Genomic DNA, 21,861 nt, shown 5'->3' with positions numbered 1-21,861 from the left:
GGCCTAGACCAACGTCTGACACCTACTACTCAAGGAGCCCTGCTCCTCACCGATGACCTCTCCCTCTCAGAGAGTCACCACTCAACCTCCTACTCCTTCCACTCCTTTCTCAGTTCTCCTTCACTTTCTCACCTTCCCGTACCAACCCCCCAAGTGGGCGGCCCTATTCCCTTCAAGCCCCCCAATGGTATGTCTGGTGGGTATGGTGTAAAGTGTTTCTAGGGTTTTGACTGGCAAAGCTCTTAGCAACACCAAAGGACCAGGACTTGTAACCAAGGAGGATTGGATACTGTGCAGAAGGGCAGATTGCACAATACCCTGTGACGACCTGATAGGCCAGGGCGTCACAGCCATCTTCATCCTCTTTCTGAAGCCTGTGTACATGACGCGTCTACGTCATATGTACCACCCCGCTCTCAGCAGCCGGGCTGCTCGGATCCGGTCCTTCTGTGGGTGGCTCGAGGGTCTCCGGACCCGGGGGTCTCGTGGTCACTTCAATTGAAAAGGGGGTTATGGTGGATGTAGGACGTATATGTACGGGCTGAGCCGTACTAAGTTCGTGACGCCACCCACGGTGTGTGGAGAGGTTGGACACGACTGCTGCAGTTACGGGGCACCTGGGGGAGATGTTGTGCAGCAAGTTGTTAACCCCTCCGTGGGCAGGGATGGTGGCCCCGGGACCAGTTGGGGGTTTGGTGCAGGGAGATGGGCGACCGCAGGGTGCTGGTGTACTCACTATTAAGGAAACACACAAGTCTCTGGTAAACCAAGGTGATGGTGGTCGGTGCCTGCAGCCGGCTGCGTTCTGGTTCCCCCACCCGGCTGGTGGTCTCTGTCTTTCTCCTGCACCTTTTTAGAATGGTGGACTGCCTGTGCTTGCAACTTCAGGAGTCCGCTCCCGGCTGGATGTGACATAAGGAGCCCTTGCCAGCAGACGCTGGCCCGTGGGATCTCTGAGCCTTGGCGGTGGCCTTTCATCCCCCTCGGTGGGCTGTTGTCTTCTAATAGGGACTTTGGGTCCTAGTCCTAGTCCTGGCCTCAATTGATTACTTAACCAATTCCAGTCGTTTCTGGTCCCGGCTTCAGGGTCTGAGTACCCCCCTGTGTGCTTCGGTTCCGAGTCGGTTCCCCGGGTCGGTACCGGCGGGCTACAACCCTGTCCCAGTCCACCTCGGTTCCACCGAGCCGTCTTCCCGGCTCCTGCAAATGGAGACCGCCGTCTGCCTCCTAGCTAATGGCACCAGGGCTCCTACCCTGGCGCCGTTCAATTTGGGGTATTCACCTCTGCTGGAGCTGCACACAGCTCCAGCCCACACTCCTCTCCAAACTTGAACTCTAACGGAATCTACTTTGTGTTCCCGCCCCGGGCTGTCTAGACTCCTTGGTGGGCGTCTTCCAACCGCCTGGTTCCGCCCCTTGGTGTGTCTGTCTAGCCCTGAGGAGGGTGACTAGGGTTTAATGGTCGGCTGCTGTCACCTGATGTGGGAAAATGTTGTGCAGGGGCCTATTTGTGACTACCTGGCCCGGCCAGGGCGTCACACATACACACTCGCTGATCCTGCGCAGGCGCACTACAATATTTTGATCTGCCCTGCTCAAGGGAGATCAAAGTGCGACTGCTCAGGAGGACCTGAATGCCGGTGAGTGTGGATGACGTTGGATGCGTCATGCACCGCGGCTAGAGAAGAAGGAGGACGAAAATGGCCGAAAAAGGCAGCAACGGAGAATGGAGACGCCCATAAGGCCCACAGCGTGACTGTTAGGTAGGTATTATAAAGTGTTTTTTATGTTCTCACAGCGGCCTGGGCTCTTATATACTGTACAGCATGTTAGAATGATGTATATAAGAGCCCGATGGTGGTGGTGGCCACAGCTTATACAACAAAAAAGTGGTGACAGGTTCCCTTTAATATTTACATTGCAGTGGAGGAGGGAGATTGGGTTTCATCAGAGCAGCAGTGACAGGAGGCAGCCTTGTCAGATATTACAAGCAGTGATTTAGTAACTGTGATTCCTCAGCTCTGTGCTCGCTGTTTGGTTCTGTGTGTGGATGAGAAACCTGATCCTCATCCTACACTGATCAGAGAGCTCGGTGATCCAGGATCGAGGGTGACATATCATCGGTGCAACAGTACAGGAATCCAAGAGGTGAAGGGGTCCATTTCTACCTCCAAAGAAGGTGGAATTGTGCATTATGATGAGCTCTTGTACTGTAAAGGGCCCATATACTGTTTTTGCATAGGGGCCCTTTCCTGTCTGTGTCTGCCTGTGCCGGAATTAGAGTCACTCTTTCACTGATTCTAATCTCTGACTATACCGCCATTAGTGTACTGAAGAAGCTGCCTGCCAGTTGGCATTTTGTGGCGGTCACCTCCTACACATGGAGCATCTTTGGGTCTCCGTGTGCAGACGCTGTTCCTCACAGGCTGGAAGAAGGGAGCTGTAGGCTCTATGAAACGGACTGAGGAGAGGACAATCCGAGAAGAGGAGCAACATATAACAAGCAGCCTGCGTCTGTTGTCCAAGAGGCCGGTGTGGCAGTGCAGCTGAGTTATGCAGCGTGGCAGTGGCTTGTAATTTGAATAAAATCAACTTTATTTAAAATTGAAATGCGTTGCCGTAGAGAATTGGGGTCTGCAGTTATGGGATGCAGGCCTTGGATCAAAGTGTCTAGCAACACCCCTGGTTCACATTGAAAGCAGCCAATGTTTCCACATCAGAACTAAGGGCTGCAAACATGCATCATTTCAAATCTGAATGGCTCATTATGATTTTCCAATGTGTATATTTAAAATGCTGATTGTGTTATATTTTTGAACACTGACTAGATAAAAATAAAAAAAAATAAAGTTAGTAACCCTGATTTGCACTACATTTATATTCAGGATGCTACTATCAGCTACCACTCATTAAATCAGCCACGGCAAGTCCACAGTGTGTGAATGCCACCTTACTATTACTAATAAGTAGAGATGCATGAACCCATGGAAGTTTGGTTCCTTCGGGTGGAGTTTTGATAAAGTTTGGTTTGGGACCCGGACTTGACTTGAACCCCAATAGGAGTCACTAATTGGGCAGTTCGGGTCTCCGTCCATATAAAGCCAGCCATAAACAGATCACTTCTGAAGACAGGTGAGCGGGGTTTTACCATTTTTTTTTTTTATTTGGTGCACACTACATCTGATCATGCTGTTGTCACCCCCAGTAAGCACTGTGCAAACACTGCAAGCGGCTCACACAGGGCTGAGCACCGAGCGTACCGCACAGGTAGTGTTCATACGTAAGGCTCTCAAACTCTGAACACAAACTCTGTTTTCTTTTTTTTTTTTTAAGCCAGTGTGTGTACAAACACTGACCACCGAACCTTAGGTTCACTCATCTTTACTAGTGATGAGCGAGTACCAAAAACCTCGGGTGCTCGAGGCTCGGGCTGAGCATCCCAAGATACTAGTGTACTCGCCCGGAGCACCGAGCCCAATGTTATCCTATGGGAGACCCGAGTATTTTTGTGAAATCACCCCCGGCAGCATGTAGAAACCAGAAACTGAATAGGATAACTGAAGTGAGCACTAATATATATATTATGAGTGCAAGCCAAAAATTACATACTATATACGGATAAGGCTGCACATCAAACTTAGATAATGGTATAATGCCTCAAGCATATGGACAAATATTGGAATATACAATGAAAAATGCTACTTGCTAATTTGAACATGTGAATAATGAATTGCATACCTGCCATGAATATTAGGAAAAAGGAGATATTTAGCAATCGCATTGATCAATGTAACTGAGCCCCAAGGCCTCGTCAAGGCATATCTCTATAACTGAATAGGATAACTGAAGTGAGCACTAATATATATATATATTATGAGTACAAGCATTATACCATTATCTAAGTTTGATGTGCAGCCTTATCCGTATATAGTATGTAATTTTTGGCTTGCACTCATAATATATATATTAGTGCTCACTTCAGTTATCCTATTCAGTTATATGTAGTTTTTTTCTGAATGTGAACACAGCTCCGCCCCTTTCGGCCATGTTTTTTCCATCTCCTATATAAGAAAGTCCTTAGTTACCCCTCTCCACCCATAGCAGTTTTTAATTGCAATGAGATGACACACAGTTAGGGTCACAGAGCTAGGGACCCCAATATAGAGATATGCCTTGACGAGGCCTTGGGGCTCAGTTACATTGATCAATGCGATTGCTAAATATCTCCTTTTTCCTAATATTCATGGCAGGTATGCAATTCATTATTCACATGTTCAAATTAGCAAGTAGCATTTTTCACTGTAGAAACCAGAAAACTGTAAATTAAAAAAAAAAGTGCGTGTGTGTGTAAGCGTGCATATATATATACACGCGGAGTGGAGTGCGGGAGGAGCCGTAGACGAGCGGGGAAGTGTCAGGCTAAAGGCACGGTCACGCTGTGCGGGCTGGCCAATCACTGCAATTCCACAACAGGGCTGTGGCATTGCAGTGGTCTGCCAGCCAATCCCTGCATAAGGGATGGCTGTAAAAAGAGCGCCAACATGAAGACCACGAGTACAGCACGAGTATCGCGAGATTACTCGGTCCCCGCCGAGTAGCCCGAGTACATTGATACTCGTGCGAGTACCGAGTAGTAACAAGCATACTCGCTCATCACTAATCTTTACTAATCAGTAATATTGATGATGAAAAGAAGCAATAAGAGGCCTCGTTCTTATTTCAGCACTGAATCAGAAGTTTTAATTTCATTATTATTTTTTTTTAAAGCTAAAAACAGAGCACCCATAAAATTATATAAGAGATGCAATAAGTTATGCTGAGTTCACATGTCCTGTGATCATCCGTTAGAAAGGATCCATTGGGAAACTGATTTCTGTCGGATCTGTTTTTTAACATTGGAGTCTATGGACACAGAATGCTATTTATTATTTGCCATTTGAAACAGATCCTGTAATAAAACAACGGATCCATTACAAATGCAAGTACGTGTTAAAAAACGGATCCAACAGACATCAGTTATTTAACAACAGACAAAAATGATGTGTTTGCAGAACATTTTTCCCCAACGGATCACTGCAGGATCTGTACTAATGGCTGATTACTGGACATGTGAACTCAGCCTGAGGGTTCTTTTCCACTTGTGCACAGCTTCTGATGCGAAAGCATTGGAATGATATGCTAATGACTCTCTGCTGCGTGTGTTGCACCCCAGGGTTGCCACAGTAACAACACAAAGGGTTAACTCCCCACACACAACACCAAGACCTCCTGGCCAGAAGGGGGAGACCAAGCTGCTTCCCTGTATATTCTGGTGGGGGGGGAAGAAATGGTCAGGAGTAGTTTGAGTTTGGAAGTTCAGTGCAGAGCACTGAGGAGACAAGATCTCTGCAGGTTGGAAGCTGGCTTTAGCTCACCTCAGGAACCACTGACCAATTCCAGGCCTAGCTGAGGGTCTGAGGAAAGGAGACAGATTACACAGAGAACATTCCTGGGAGGCAGAGCATTGCTGAGCTCATCCCCAGTGGAGCACACAGAACGGATGCTGGATCCGAGACTGCAGGTTACATGCTGCACAGTTACCACCAGAGAAGTGAAGATTCCAGATCTTTCACCTGTACCACAGACACAAGCAACAAACGCAGAGTTCAGGAACATACTAGTAAGGACTCGAGTTGCCTGTCAGGTCGGTACCTAGGAGCAGAGCAGAGCAGAGCCAGCTGCATAGTTCACTCAGCAGCGGGGCCACAGACACACAGTGCAGGCAAGGAAGCCAAAACGGCCCGGCTGGGTGGGAGAAGCCCTGAACCCCTCACAGACTCCGTGGACAGTACTCTGCTGAATGCCATCTACAGTAAAGGACAAAGAAACTGCAAAACCGTGAGTCTGCCTGTTTATTGTGCTCGTGTCCTGCACTCCCCCCATAGACTAACACACTGCCCCGGGGAAAAGGCTCTACCCGTGGGGAGCCGTCCCATCTCAAGCTGCCTTCCATCACCCCGGAGGTTCTGCAGCAGCGGTGGTCATCTCTGATCACATTCCACGGGTGGCGTCACGAACATAACCCCCCCCTTTTATTGTGGAACCAGGGAGCACAGACCGGGTCACGACACCGTGATCCCCTTTCCAGAAGCGACCCCCTTGGCCCGGTTCTGGGTATCTCCTTAACCCCTGGCGACACAACTTTGGCGTCACGAACAGGATGCGGACTGGACCCGGCTGCAACCCGGGTGACGTGTGCCTGTAAAGACTTATTGCATCGCATAAAAGACTTGCACTGTGAATTGAACGGACTTTAAACTTTGCAAAGATACCTGGAAAAATCCAAAAACATCATTGGTAAAATTTTCCAGGCGCCATCTTTAATCACGCCATTACCTGCTACACGCGGGAGAACAGCGCGCCTAAAGTAAGACTCCGCCTACCGCTTGCAGAGGAGGTGCGCTCGGTGCTGCGACCCGAACGAAAACGCAGAAAAGTGTCCCAGGCTTGCTGTCAAGAAGACTGGTGAAATTAACTAAGGGGGCGCAAAGATGTCGCAGCAGGGAGACGCTGTTGTACCCGGAGGGGCAGCGGCACCTATCATGCCGTTCCTGATGCCGTACACCCCGGGTGCAGTGTGGCTGCCGCAGTATTCAGGTGAGCCCAACACACTTACTGACTTTATCGGAAAGCTAAAAATCTACTATAGCATGTACCCCCTGACAGAAGCCCAGCGTGTTGGTATGCTTATGGGACAGTTAACTGGCAATGCCCAGCGGGAGGCTACATCCTGGCCGGACGATGCAAAGGACACTGTAGAGCATATAGTAGCTGGACTAAAAGCAGCTTTTGAATCCACTGCTGGCAGCCGAGCTAAAATGAGGTTCTTTGGATGCAAGCAAAAACCTAGAGAGAGCGCAAGAGACTTTGCCTTAAACTTACAGGAGGCGCTCAGAGCACTTAAATTAGCAGAACCTGCCTTAGCCCCTGGAGCAGATAAGCTGCTGATAGACCAATTCCTGGATGGACTCTCATCCCCTTCCCACCGGGGACAACTGAGCATGATGGTGATCCAGGATCCAGGACTAACATTTGCCCAGCTAAAGGATAGAGCCATCCGCCTCCAGCAGGTGGAGGAGCCGCAGGATATAGACTCTGTTCAACACCTTACAGTGGCACCCCAGCAGCCAGTAGTGCTAGTGACATCGGCCATGTCAGCGGCTGCTGCTAACCACCTGGAGCCGATCACTAATGAGGCTCTCCATCAAAAGCTTGAAGCCCTTACAGACACTGTTGCTTCCATGGCTAGAATCGTCCAGGAGCTGCGTGGATCCAAGTCTGCACCCAAGATTGAGCTGGCGACCAGCAAGGAGGATGTCCCATGGATGAGGCCTAGGAGATACCAAGCGACGAGAGGACGACCCAGCGACCGCTACCAGCCGGATGGACAGCCCATTTGCCGCCGTTGCAATGAGCCAGGTCACTTTGCCCGTGAATGTGCTTTAAATGGGGACCCCCTGGGGAGGCGGGCCGCTCCTCAGGAATGAACTCTCAAGGTCCTTCACCCTGGCACGACAAGTATGTGGGGGGACGTCCAGTCATCCCCATCGTGCTGGATGGCATTCCGCTCAACGCCTTGCTGGACACTGGTTCCCAAATATCATCAATTCCGCATGTCCTTTATAAGAGGTACTGGGCTGATTCAGACGTTAGCAGTGGTCCATCTAATGTTGCATTGAATATATGGGCTAGCAATGGTGAATTAGTACCACAGGTTGGTTTCAGAGAAATGACCATTAAGATTGGGAGAGTAGAATTGCAGAATCAGGGTATTATCATTGTTGATGTTGACCGACGAGAACGTGAACCAACTATGCTGCTAGGAATGAATGTAATTGAAAATTGTTTTGCAGAGGTAATTACTGTCTTGCAGCAGATCGTCGAGACTGCCAAACCTGGGCAACAGAGACTCCTGCAGAAGGAAATTAAAGCCTTGATGCTGAAGCAGCAGGTAGAAATGTCAGGAGGTGAAATTGGCAGTGCAAGGGTAAGTGACCCAATACCTATTGTAATTCCTCCCAAAACTGAAATGCTGGTCTGGTGTAGAGCCGCAATAGGCATCAGAGGGCGAGACTATCAGGCCCTGGTAGAACCCGTGTACTCAGACAGTAGGCCCACTGTACTGACGGCCAGAGGAATAGTTGAGGTACACAGGGGGAGAGTGCCAATACGCCTTCTAAATTGTGGGGAAGATGAGGTCACCCTACCTAAGTATGCTACCATGGCTAAGCTATATACGGTTGATAACAACGCCATCACCACCGTTGAGCCCTTGAAGCCGTCAAATCAGGCGGAGGACAATGGCTCAGAGGGAAAGCTGGAGGATTGGTGCCAAAAGCTACATGTAGGTACCGATTCTACACCCTCCCATCAAAAGCATGGAGTATACAGGGTAGTGAAGGAATATGAACAAATATTCAGCAAACACCCATTAGACTTTGGGCAGATCAAAGGGGTAGAGCACACTATACCCACAGGTAACCATCCACCCATAAAGGAGAGGTATAGACCAGTACCACCGGCTCACTACCAATGCGCCAAAGACATGCTCAAAGAAATGAAAGAAGCAGGAGTAATAAGAGACAGTTGTAGCCCCTGGGCAGCCCCACTAGTGCTAGTTAAGAAAAAAGATGGGACCATGAGGATGTGTGTAGACTACAGACAGATCAACCGCATTACACACAAGGATGCATACCCATTACCTAGGATAGAAGAGTCATTGGCTGCATTAAAATCCGCTACTTACTTTTCCACCCTAGATCTGACTAGTGGGTATTGGCAAGTTCCTGTGGCAGAGGCTGATAAGGAGAAGACAGCGTTCACCACACCGATGGGCCTCTGTGAGTTCAATTGTATGCCGTTTGGACTCTGCAACGCGCCTGGTACCTTCCAGCGACTGATGGAGTGCTGCCTAGGACATAAGAACTTCGAAACTGTCCTCTTGTACCTGGATGACGTCATAGTCTACTCCAAGACCTATGAACAGCATCTACAAGACCTGGCGGAAGTGTTTGAAGCCTTATCCGGATACGGCATGAAAATCAAGCCATCCAAGTGTCACCTTCTAAAGCCAAGGGTACAGTACCTGGGACATGTCGTGAGCTCAGAAGGGGTAGCACCAGATCCTGAAAAAGTTACCGTGATCAGAGATTGGCCGAGACCCACCAGCGTGAAAGAGGTGAGGCAATTCCTGGGACTGGTAGGCTACTATAGAAGATTTATAAAAGGGTTCACGAAGCTAGCAGCTCCCCTACAAGACATCCTGGTAGGACAGTCAAAGAAGTCTGCAGCCCGAAATCCTCCTTTCCAGTGGAGTGATGAGAGAGGAGTCCTTTAAGAAGTTGAAGTGGGCACTGACAGGAGAAGAGATCCTGGCATATCCAGATTACAATCAACCCTTCATTTTGTACACGGATGCCAGCAACGTAGGACTGGGAGCAGTATTGTCTCAAAAGCAGGAAGGCAAGGAGAAAGTTATTGCCTTTGCAAGCAGGAAGCTCCGGCCTACAGAAAGAAACCCAGAGAATTACAGCTCCTTCAAGTTAGAACTACTGGCAGTAGTTTGGGCTGTAACAGAGCGTTTCAAACACTACCTGGCAGCTGCAGAATTTACCATCTTTACTGACAACAATCCGTTGACCCACCTGGATTCTGCAAAACTAGGTGCGCTGGAACAGCGATGGATAGCCCGACTGTCAAACTACAACTTTGTCATCAAGTACAGGGCAGGCCACAAGAATGGGAATGCAGATGCCTTATCCCGGATGCCACACTCGGGGAACGTGGAAGAGGAACCGGAGGGTCTGGAAGAAATTGAGCTGCCGGCCTTTCACCGTCCTAAGGTGGGACAGTATCAACCGAGTGTCTACCAAAAACAACAGCAGGCAACTCTCAACCCATTAGCACACCACGGATGGGCTGACACACAAGACAGCGATCCAGCTGTGAAGCTAGTGAAAGAACTGCTTACACAACAAGGTGCTTACCCTAATCAGAATGCCCCAGCTGAGACGCAACATCTCTGGAAGGAGAGAGGTAAATTGTTCCTGTACCAAGGGAAGCTCTGTAGAAGGCACACCAATCCAAAAACACATGAGTTGGTCTGGCAGATCATCGTGCCCAAGAGAGATGTCAAGATGGTTCTGGAAGCTTACCACAACGGTGCTGGTCATTTTGGTTGGAAAAAGTTGGAAGTGCTCTTAAGAGAAAGATTCTACTGGGTTGGCATGAGAAAATCAATTGAAGATTGGTGTAGAAAATGCGGACCGTGCAACCTCAGAAGAAAGGATCAACAGAACCAGAGAGCTCCACTCCAGTCCATAGTAACAAAGCAACCACTCGAGCTAGTCGCATTAGACCACGTCAAGTTGTCACCAAGCCGGTCCGGCTATGTCTATGCCTTAACCATCGTGGACCATTACTCACGCTTCTTAGTGGTGGTACCCGTGAAAGACCTTACAGCTAGAACAGCAGCTAAAGCATTCCAGACGTACTTTTGCAGACCCCATGGTTACCCAGAACAAGTCCTTGCAGATCAAGGTCCAGCTTTCGAATCACAGATCTTTCAAGAATTCTGCAACATGTATGGCTGTAAAAAGATCCGCACAACAGCATACCATCCCCAAACAAATGGCTTATGTGAGAAGATGAACCATATTGTGATTGACCTGTTGAAGACCTTACCAGAGTCAGAAAGAAATCAATGGCCAGAGAAATTGCCAGACTTGGTGGACTTGTACAATCATGTCCCGGTGAGTTCTACAAACTGCACCCCCGCTTACCTCATGCGTGCAAGGCCCGGTAAACTGCCAATTGATTTAGATATGGGAATTCTGAAGCCAGATGCGGAAGTTCAAGAATCCAATTGGGATACCCTACGTCAGCAGCAGTATCGCCAAGTACAAGAGTGCGTAGAGAAAAGTCTCCAACAAGCTAGGGGAAGACAGGAGAGAAACTTCAACCAGCATGCTCTAGCAACCCCATTGCAACCTGGTGACCAAGTTCTCAAGAGGAAACGCCGCACAAACAAATTGGATAATCAGTGGGAAACCACCCCATATACAGTCTTACCATCCAGTATGGATAATCCTAAAGTGTGTCTCATCAGTAAGGATGAAGGAAGGACATCAGCTGTCGTGTCAAGAGATCAACTCAAACCGTGTCCTGAAACCCTGAAAACACCAGAAGTCACCTTACCCATACAGGTACAACCTGTCAAGAAGGAAGAAGATGTATTCCATACAGTCTTAGGAGATTTCCCAAAAACATGGCCAAATTACTATGGAGCAGTAGTAGTCCCAATGATCGCCTTCCCTCAAGTGGTGGAACCAACATCAGAATCCATACCACAAGAAGTCCCAAGACATGAAGAACTGGAAGTTGAAACCGTAGAGGAAGAACAGATTCCTGGTCCCAGTGAGCTTGCCAGTCCTACAGTCAGTCCACCATCCTCACAAGTACCAGAAACACCAAATAGGTACACTTCCACTCACACCATTATGCTAAGTACACCCAGTACACCAGCAGTACGCAGGTCACAGCGTAGTACTCAGGGTCAGATACCAGCAAGATATAAAGACTAATGCGAAATTGCATATAAAATGTACATATGTTATAATGTTTATATGAAAAACCGTAACAGTTTAGTGTACAGAAAAGGTGAGAGAAGAGTGGTGTAAGGTGGCAGCACGGAGAGTTACAACTTGATCACATGTTGGTGGCCCGAGGGCCGTGAGGCCTACTGCACTTACGACCAGAGTAGAGACACCTTTAAGAAGCGTTTGGTTGTTTAAATGTTTATATAATTGCAACGTTAAGACCAAAAGCCCAGTACCTACAGAGACTATACTGTATGAACACTTACATATTTTTGAACATTTTGGACTCTTTTTGAGCTTTAAGGTTTTTGTATTTTTTCCTTTTGAGACTCTGTATATATATAATTGTTGTGATAACTTGTTTGTTTGTTTCACAGTCCCGGAGTACTGTTCTTCACTAAGGGGGAATGTGGCACCCCAGGGTTGCCACAGTAACAACACAAAGGGTTAACTCCCCACACACAACACCAAGACCTCCTGGCCAGAAGGGGGAGACCAAGCTGCTTCCCTGTATATTCTGGTGGGGGGGGAAGAAATGGTCAGGAGTAGTTTGAGTTTGGAAGTTCAGTGCAGAGCACTGAGGAGACAAGATCTCTGCAGGTTGGAAGCTGGCTTTAGCTCACCTCAGGATCCACTGACCAATTCCAGGCCTAGCTGAGGGTCTGAGGAAAGGAGACAGATTACACAGAGAACATTCCTGGGAGGCAGAGCATTGCTGAGCTCATCCCCAGTGGAGCACACAGAACGGATGCTGGATCCGAGACTGCAGGTTACATGCTGCACAGTTACCACCAGAGAAGTGAAGATTCCAGATCTTTCACCTGTACCACAGACACAAGCAACAAACGCAGAGTTCAGGAACATACTAGTAAGGACTCGAGTTGCCTGTCAGGTCGGTACCTAGGAGCAGAGCAGAGCAGAGCCAGCTGCATAGTTCACTCAGCAGCGGGGCCACAGACACACAGTGCAGGCAAGGAAGCCAAAACGGCCCGGCTGGGTGGGAGAAGCCCTGAACCCCTCACAGACTCCGTGGACAGTACTCTGCTGAATGCCATCTACAGTAAAGGACAAAGAAACTGCAAAACCGTGAGTCTGCCTGTTTATTGTGCTCGTGTCCTGCACTCCCCCCATAGACTAACACACTGCCCCGGGGAAAAGGCTCTACCCGTGGGGAGCCGTCCCATCTCAAGCTGCCTTCCATCACCCCGGAGGTTCTGCAGCAGCGGTGGTCATCTCTGATCACATTCCACGGGTGGCGTCACGAACATAACCCCCCCCTTTTATTGTGGAACCAGGGAGCACAGACCGGGTCACGACACCGTGATCCCCTTTCCAGAAGCGACCCCCTTGGCCCGGTTCTGGGTATCTCCTTAACCCCTGGCGACACACGTGCATCAGCTGAGGTCATGTCACTGTGATCTGATCTTGCGATCGTAGCACAGCCTCAGAGAAGAGGGGGAACACTTTCTCCCCATCTCCTCCGCTGCCTGTCTCTGGTTATATCGCACTGCAGTCGCATAACATGCGAGTACAGAGCGATGTTTCACACGCTCCCATAGGCTTGTATGGGGGTGCTTGAGCTGAGACTTCCTGCAAAACGCATCATGCTGTGCTTCCACCGAGCGAACGATTCGTGTCGAGAAATAAAAGGAAAGAGGATACTGCCTCATTAACACTTGTGCGAGTGCCATCTGATGTTTTATCAGATCGCATTCGCACATGAAAATCGCAAGTGGGAAAAGATCCCATATTGAGGAAAAAGTGTGTACTCTGTAATGCAGTTGTCAGTAACAGATAATTACCACTAGGAGGCTCTCAAGGTTCAGCAATTGCAAAGAGAGGTTTGACTTGTAAACACGGAAACTACTTTTAGTTTACTGCTCATATTACATGACAAGGGGCATAAGAACAGGTGAGTTACTCATGCCAGTGCAAGACACCCCTCCTATGTGGCACAGAAAGTCACAAGCTAGTCAGATCTTCTATTTTGGGCACTGATAGTAAGCAAAAGGGCTTCTTCTCAGTGTATAAAGTGCCAGTTCTGCTAGTGCACTATCCCACACTTTGATACATTTTTTTTGTTCTACATAGACACACACTCTTTACCAACGCAGGCCTTTAATACACATACTTCAAGACTGAGGCCCTAGTTAATACTTTGCATTTTTGTTTGTCACTTTCCTTTTCTTTCTTGTCGTATTTGGCGCCAAATTCATCAAAACGGGCGTGCAATTCATGAATTTGGCGCAAAGTCAAAAATGGGATTTCGTCCTGTCTTTCCACTGTGTTTTTTCTTTTCTTTTTATTTCTTTTGGCATCAAAAGTCACAAAAATGCATCATAGTTTAATCAGGTTAAAACACCTGTAATTGCTAGACTCTGCCCACAAAGCGAAGAAGAAAAAAACAGGTGAGCACATATAAAATGGACTGCAAAAAAGGCGCAAATAGAATAATGAATTGGGTGCAAGCGAAAAATTGGCACAAAACTAGACAAAAACAGGCAGAAAGGCCATGATGAATCAGGGCAAAAATCTATTGCTAGATAAGAATTCATGTATTGATGCACCCCACACCCCTTCTTAGGACATGATAACATGTTCAGTATTTCACATCAGTATTTGTAAGCCAAAATCAGGAGTGGAGAAGTCAGAGGAAATGTATAATAGAAACACGTGCACCACTTCTGTATTTTTCACCCACTCCTGGTTTAGGCTTAAAGCGAACCTGTCACCAGATTTGGCACCTATAAGCTGCAGCCACCACCAGTGAGCCATTATATACAGCATTCTAGAATACTGTATATAAGAGCCCAGGCCGCTGTGTAGAACGTAAAAAACAGTTTTATAATACTCACCTAGGGGGCGGTCCAGCCTGATGCATGTCGCTGCTTTTCAGTCCGGCGCCTCCTCCATCTTCTGTGATTTCCGTCCTTCCACCCAGCCCCATGCATGACGCGTCTGGCGTCGATCACAAAGAGGGCTCCATTGTGCTCTTGCGCATGCACACATTGATCTGCCCTGCTGAAGGCAGTGTAGCACCCACGGGGCATGGGGTTAAGTTACTTGTCGTCGAGACGGCGATGTCGGTTCAGGGAGATGTCACGGGGTGGCCCTTGTGCACGGTTTCGTGGCCCCGAGGTGTACAATAAAGGAGGGGGTGGTGATAATGGAGGTTTGATTTCGTGATGCCACCTGCGTTATGCGGCCAGGGAATTAGCCGCCGCTGCTGTCGCTGTCCTCCGGGGTGGATGGTAGTAGCAGCTAAGATGTTTCTGCTATCTATGATGATGGGAATAGTAATGGCTGTTGGTGCCAAAGCGTGGGGTGACGGCGCCGGGAATGACAGGCGGACACAGTCTCTGTGGGTTCCAGGTGTTTTACTCACAGTTCTTTAAGTAACTCGGTTGCCGCTTCCGAAGCACTGTCCACCGCTGTGATGGGCCCCAGCCGATCCTGAACAATTTGAGGTCACCGCCAGTGTTCCCACTGTGAGTCCTTTCTGGTCGGGGTCACTCCAGTCCCGGTGTATGTAGAACGGGCATCGGGTGTTCCCTGCACTCTCTGCAGACCCTGGAATCCCATGTAGCTGTAGAGAACCCGGACTGAGCTGGATGCTCCAAGCCACGAGTCCTATGGAGCTCCCAGAAGTGTGAGCTAAAAGAAGATTGTACCGAGGTCCCAGGTGTGTGTCTCACCCCAAGCTGTGCCCGTGGCTTACTGACTATGTGTGAAGATGCTCCTTCCCTTTTCCCCAAGTGGTGCCCGCCCCCCAGGTGGTTGTTCTAGTGACCGGGAAAGTCCCATGCTTCGTGATGTCCACCCCCCCCATCTACCCCAAGCCAACCCCTAGTGGAAAAGCACCTAACTGTGTTTTGTGTATGAATGTGAGAACCACCAGCGATTAACCTCTCCTTACCCGGGATGAGTACTACATCTTAAAGGAAATGCAGTACCCTGCGGCAACTGGAGCCGCAGGAGCACCACAGCAGAGCAAAGTACTTTAATGCACAGGTGCCATAAAAGGTCAAAGAATGGCCGTATATTCAAATGTGACGCCCTGGCCTATCAGGTCGTCACAGGGTATTGTGCAATCTGCCCTTCTGTACAGTATCCACCTCCTCCTTAGTTATGGCTCCCTGACCTTTGGTGTTGCCAAGAACAAGCTAATCAAAATCTTAGGAACACTCTGCACCACACCCACCAGACACACCAGTGGACGGCCTGAGTGGAATAGGGTTGCCCACTTGGGGGGTTGGTTAAGGGGAGGTCAGGAGTGTCAGAAGTCAGTCAACCATTGCCATTTTTTTTTTTTTTAAATAAACATTTAAAGGGATTCTCCAGTAGTAATGTGACTCCCTTTAATTTTTCCTAACTATTCCTAACACTTTCCTAATATACTTATGCTTTCTACCTTGCTCCTGTAAGCTTATCTCCCTGCGGCGTGCATACGCCTATGTTGATGTTTTAGCTTTGATATTTCCAGTCTGCAGACTGGAACCGGACACACTGATCAGGTGCGGGGCTGCCTCTCTTTGAGTGACAGCATTCTGGGTATGCATACCCAGAACACACTTCACTCTCCTCTCAGCCTGCTTTACAGTGCGGTATTTTGATGTGACAAGCGCTGCGATGTGTAGATTGTGGGATGTGATATACTATCTAATAATTAGCACATCGCAATGCTTGTCACATGTCGCACTGCACTGTACAGAGGGCTAAGAGGAGAGTGAAGTCTGCACTGCGATGTGTTAGTTAGGAATAGTTAGGACAAATGAAAGGGGATCCCAGTATAAACACCTGATTTAAGCTACGTTCCCGCGATGAGCTTTTGGTAAGTTTCTGATGTTGCAAAATTTCTGTATCATTTCTACATCTATCATTTTAAATTAGGTCTCTTGCATTTTTTTCATTGTGTTTTTTTTAACATACGGTTTTGGCGCTGCATTGTTTTGTCTCTGCTTGGTGTGTCATGCTTTAAATAAAGCTGCTTTCTTTTTGATACTTTTTGGTATTTGGCTTTGACAAAAACGTTATTGTTATACTTTGGTGCAGATTATATGCGTTTTTGGTATATTTCTGTCACAGAAGCACACTACAAATTCATGTGCATTTTTTTTATCTGCAGTTTTTGTGCATCTAATGCAAGTCTATGGGGAAATTCCACACCGAAAACTCAAATTTGAAAGAAGCACAGTTGGCATGAGATTTCTAAAATTTCCATCCACTTTGCTGGCACTGTAAGATGCATTATCAAAAACTCCTCAAAAGCTCATTGTGGGAATGTAGCCTGAAAGAGAACTTGACAAATTCCCAAAGCCCCACCAATTCATACCACCAACATGTATGTATTATTTTTATACCCTTCCCAATAAGCCTTTTTTTCTTACCTTAGTTTTTGCCATATGCAGAAATCAATATTTTATAATATGCTAAGTAGATAGTCACAAGTTGTGGGGTTGTTGTTTCCTCCAAGTTAGTCATCCCACTAATTGTGTTATCATCACCCTGTGGGCATTATTAATATGATTTGCAAGAGTGGCGTCACCACGGGCTCTTAGCAAATCTCGGCCTCCCTGACACTGCACATGCACAGAGGGACAGCAGTGATGTACGACCCGGCCAGCCGAGAGACTACAAAGGTGGCAGCTTGCTATGAACTGCTTCGCCACTGCCTCCCTGGGCATGTTCAGTTCTATCTGTGGTACCATAGTATTCCCACCTTGGGTTTTCTAACACAGCCCTCAAGGCCCACCAACAGTATATGTTTTCAAGGTTTCCTTAGTATTGCACCGGTGATAATTTTAACACTGGAACAGATGATGATTCCATCACCTCTGCAATATTAAGGAAATCCTGAAAACCTCCACTGTTGATGGTCCTGGACGACTGGAGTTGGAGAACACTGGTCTAACAGATGCTTGTGGGCACACAGGGGTCAGTGGATGCTCTCGTCTGCTGGCCCAGATGCCTTTAGAAAGACCACATGGACCAGGGTTCATCCCAACTGAACGCCTGAACTCCATACCCATGGGCAGAACACTACTCAGACAACCAGGGCCGCCATAAGGGCATTACTACTGAGACTGGTGTAGGGGGGCCCGGTGAAGAGGGGGGGCCCGGCTGAGCCAGGGACAAATGAATTACTTAGTTTATTAAGCCCCGGGACAGCTGGGCCCCCACCCCTCTTCACCGGGCCCTCCTAGTCACAGCCAAAGCAGAGGACCCGGCAGTGTTGCTTTTGCCACTATACACTAGGCTAATTTGCATCGCATGCAAATTAGCCACGTGTGCTGGAGATACCGGATATGCAGCTGCATACCCGGTATCTAAGGGGGGCTGGTGCTGCATCTACCCCGGGCGCAACTGTGAGGGGGGGCGCTGTTGGGCTGCCTGATGTGGCAGTGTAAAGTCTCCCCGGGGGCTGCGTTTGCGCCCCCGTAGTGGGAGCCGGCTATTCTCTGAGCGTGGCTGTCACGCTGACAACCGCACTCATAGAATCTGCAGCGCGCGACTCCCACTGCTCAATTGTCCTTGTATCTGTCAGACACGAGGACAATTGATTAACGCTGGTGCTGACTTCCGGGTCAGAGCGACGGCTGTCATGTGACCAGGTCAGCTGATCACACTGCTGACCCGGAAGTCAGGGCCACAGCGCGGAGGCGGCAGAGAATGCTAAGTGCTCCAGTGGAGCTGAAGACACAGAAGAGAAACAGTCTGGAGTGAGAGGGGGGGTATCTATGGAAACAGGTCCCTCCCCCACCTTCTCTCCACCATACTATCTGTGGACAGAGTATGGTTGGAAGAGAGGATGGGGAGGGAGAAATTTCTTTGGACACAGTATGGGGAGAGAGAGGATAAGGGTTCATGCATGGGGAGAAAGGATGAGGAGTGATGCATGGGGAGAGAGGATGAGGGGTGATTCATGGGGGGAGAGAGGATGAGGGGTGATGTGTGGGGGAGAGAGGATGAGGGGTGATGCGTGGGGGGAGAGAGGATGATGGGTGTTGCATGGGGGGATGGGGTTGATGCATGGGGAGAGAGAGGATGTGGGGTGATGTATGGGGAGAGAGAGGATAAGGGGTGATGTATGGGGAGAGAGAGGATGAGGGGTGATGTATGGGGAGAAAGAAGATGAGGGGTGATGTATAGGGAGAGATAGGATGAGGGGTGATGTATGAGGAGAGAGAGGATGAGGGGTGATGCATGGGGAGAGAGGATGAGGGGTGATGCGTGGGGGGAGAGAGGATGAGGGGTGTTGCATGGGGGGATGGGGTTGATGCATGGGGAGAGAGAGGATGTGGGGTGATGTATGGAGAGAGAGAGGATAAGGGGTTATGTATGGGGAGAGAGAGGATGAGGGGTGATGTATGGGGAGAGAGAAGATGAGGGGTGATGTATGGGGAGAGAGAGGATGAGGGGTGATGTATGAGGACAAAGAGGATGAGGGGTGATGTATATGGAGAGAGAGCATGTGGAGTGTCATAGTATGAGTGACATAGTATGAGGAGCAAGTGGGCAGGATGGGGAGTGAGGGGGAAAGTATATGGACACACAGGAGGTAGTGCGGAGACAGTAAAGGATGAGAAGAATGTGAGGGGGCACAGAATAGAGACTGGGTAGTAAAGGGGGGCAGTATGGAGAAGGGGCAGAATTAGAGAAGAGTGTGAAGCCATAGCAAGAAGGGGGAGTGTGATGAGGGCACAGTATAAAGACTGGGCAGTTTAAGAAGACACAGTGTAAAGGACAGTGTGAAGAGTAGGCTCAGTATTGAAAGAGAGGCAGTGTGGAAGCCATGTACCATAAGAAGGTCAGTGTGGGGTCATATTTTGTGCAGAGAACACAATAAGAGGGGCCATTATTTATTCTGGGGCACAGTGTGGGGCAGATATTTTTAAATAGGAGTATTATAATCATTCTGCTGTTTTTAGGGGCATCGTGTCGGAATGTGCTGCAAAAGACCAGAGAAGATGGAAGTCTACAGAGACGAGATGTGAATGTGAAGTCATTATGGCGTCAGGACAAGATAAAGAATAGAAAGAAATGACTCAGAGACAACGTCATCAATAAAGGCCCCGTCACACTAAGCAACATCGCTAGAAACATCGCTGCTAACGAACAACTTTTGTGACGTTGCTAGCGATGTTGCTGTGTGTGACATTCAGCAACAACCTGGCCCCTGCTGTGAGGTCGTTGGTTGTTGCTGAATGTCCTGGGCCATTTTTTAGTTGTTGCTGTCCCGCTGTGAAGCACAGATCGCTGTGTGTGACAGCGAGACAGCAACAACTAAATGTACAGGCAGCAGGAGCCGGCTTCTGCGGAGGCTGGTAACCAATGTAAACATCGGGTAACCAAGAAGCCCTGTCCTTGGTTACCCGATATTTACCTTTGTTACCAGCCTCCGCCGCTCTCATTGTCCGTGCCAGCTCCTGCTCTGTGCACATGTAGCTGCAGGACACATCGGGTTAATTAACCTGATGTGTGCTGTAGCTAGGAGAGCAGGAGCCGGCACTAAGCATTGTGCGCTGCTCCCTGCTCTGTGCACATTTAGCTGCAGCACACATCGGGTAATTAACCCGATGTGTGCTGTAACTAGGAGAACAAGGAGCCAGCGCTAAGCGGTGTGCGCTGCTCCCTGCTCTGTGCACATGTAGCTGCAGCACACATCGGGTAATTAACCCGATGTGTGCTGTAACTAGGAGAGCAGGGAGCCAGCGCTCAGTGTGCGCTGCTCCCTGCTCTCTGCACGTGTAGCTCCGTGCGCTGGTAACCAAGGTAAATATCGGGTTGGTTACCCGATATTTACCTTAGTTACCAAGCGCAGCATCTTCCACGTGGCGCTGGGGGCTGGGACACTGGTTGCTGGTGAGCTCACCAGCAACTCGTGTAGCGACGCTCCAGCGATCCCTGCCAGGTCAGGTTGCTGGTGGGATCGCTGGAGCGTCGCAGTGTGACATCTCACCAGCAACCTCCTAGCAACTTACCAGCGATCCCTATCGTTGTTGGGATCGCTGGTAAGTTGCTTAAGGTACCGTCACACTAAGCAACTTACCAGCGATCCCAACAACGATAGGGATCGCTGGTAAGTTGCTAGGAGGTTGCTGGTGAGCTGTCACACTGCGACGCTCCAGCGATCCCACCAGCAACCTGACCTGGCAGGGATCGCTGGAGCGTGGCTACACGAGTTGCTGGTGAGCTCACCAGCAACCAGTGACAAGCCCCCAGCGCCGCGTGGAAGATGCTGCGCTTGGTAACTAAGGTAAATATCGGTAACCAACCCGATATTTACCTTGGTTACCACTGCACGGAGCTACACGTGCAGAGAGCAGGGAGCAGCGCACACTGAGCGCTGGCTCCCTGCTCTCCTAGTACAGCACACATCGGGTTAATTACCTGATGTATGCTGCAGCTACATGTGCACAGAGCAGGGAGCAGCGCACAATGCTTAGCGCTGCTCCCTGCTCTCCTAGTTACAGCACACATCGGGTTAATTACCTGATGTGTGCTGCAGCTAAATGTGCACAGAGCAGGGAGCAGCGCACACTGCTTAGCGCTGGCTCCTTGCTCTCCTAGCTGCAGGACAAATCAGGTTAATTAACCCGATGTGTCCTGCAGCTAGCTACATGTGCACAGAGCAGGAGCCGGCAGCACAGGCAGTGAGAGAGGCTGGTATCGAAGGTAAATATCGGGTAACCAAGGACAGGGCTTCTTGGTTACCCGATGTTTACATTGGTTACCAGTCTCTGCAGAAGTCGGCTCCTGCTGCCTGCACATTTAGTTGTTGCTGTCTCGCTGTCACACACAGCGATCTGTGCTTCACAGCAGGACAGCAACAACTAAAAAATGGCCCAGGACATTCAGCAACAACCAACGACCTCACAGCAGGGGCCAGGTTGTTGCTGGATGTCACACACAGCAACATCGCTAGCAACGTCACAAAAGTTGTTCGTTAGCAGCGATGTTGCTAGCGATGTTGCTTAGTGTGATGGGGCCTTTAGTGTGACTGGACCTTAAGGTAACAGAATGTAAATATTTATTTGAGATACTGACTGTGTGTCATCATTAGGCCTGGGTCCCACTTGTGCATTGCTTCTTATGAGAGCGCAATAGGACCCCCACTGATCAGCTGCTCTTGGTGCAGGTGGCCGGAAATGCTTATTTCTGGATCTGCTCCGTCCTCTGATAGTGTCCGCGGCCGGGTACTGCGCATCCGCCTCATTGATTTTAA

General features: G+C 49.1%; 1 protein-coding gene across 4 annotated transcripts in view; it reads left to right on the top strand.

Annotated features, from left to right (window-relative positions):
- The window catches only part of LOC142291794 (uncharacterized), an 85,990-nt gene that overhangs the window by 19,309 nt on the left and 44,820 nt on the right, over positions 1-21,861 (top strand). Inside the window, exon 2 of one of the 4 annotated variants that reach the window (XM_075336604.1) lies at positions 16,762-16,977. The exons of 2 other annotated variants lie outside the window; for them this stretch is intronic. The gene's annotated coding sequence lies outside the window, so the exon portion shown is untranslated. Of the gene's footprint in view, positions 1-13,534; positions 13,549-16,761; positions 16,978-21,861 lie in introns of those variants that run through there. One more of the 4 variants, XM_075336605.1, reaches the window with a different exon arrangement.

The sequence above is a fragment of the Anomaloglossus baeobatrachus genome, chromosome 2, assembly GCF_048569485.1.
Source record: "Anomaloglossus baeobatrachus isolate aAnoBae1 chromosome 2, aAnoBae1.hap1, whole genome shotgun sequence".
In the NCBI taxonomy this organism is placed as follows: domain Eukaryota; kingdom Metazoa; phylum Chordata; class Amphibia; order Anura; family Aromobatidae; genus Anomaloglossus; species Anomaloglossus baeobatrachus.
Note: the sequence above shows the minus strand (reverse complement) of the source record. Positions and strands in the feature narration are given on the sequence as shown.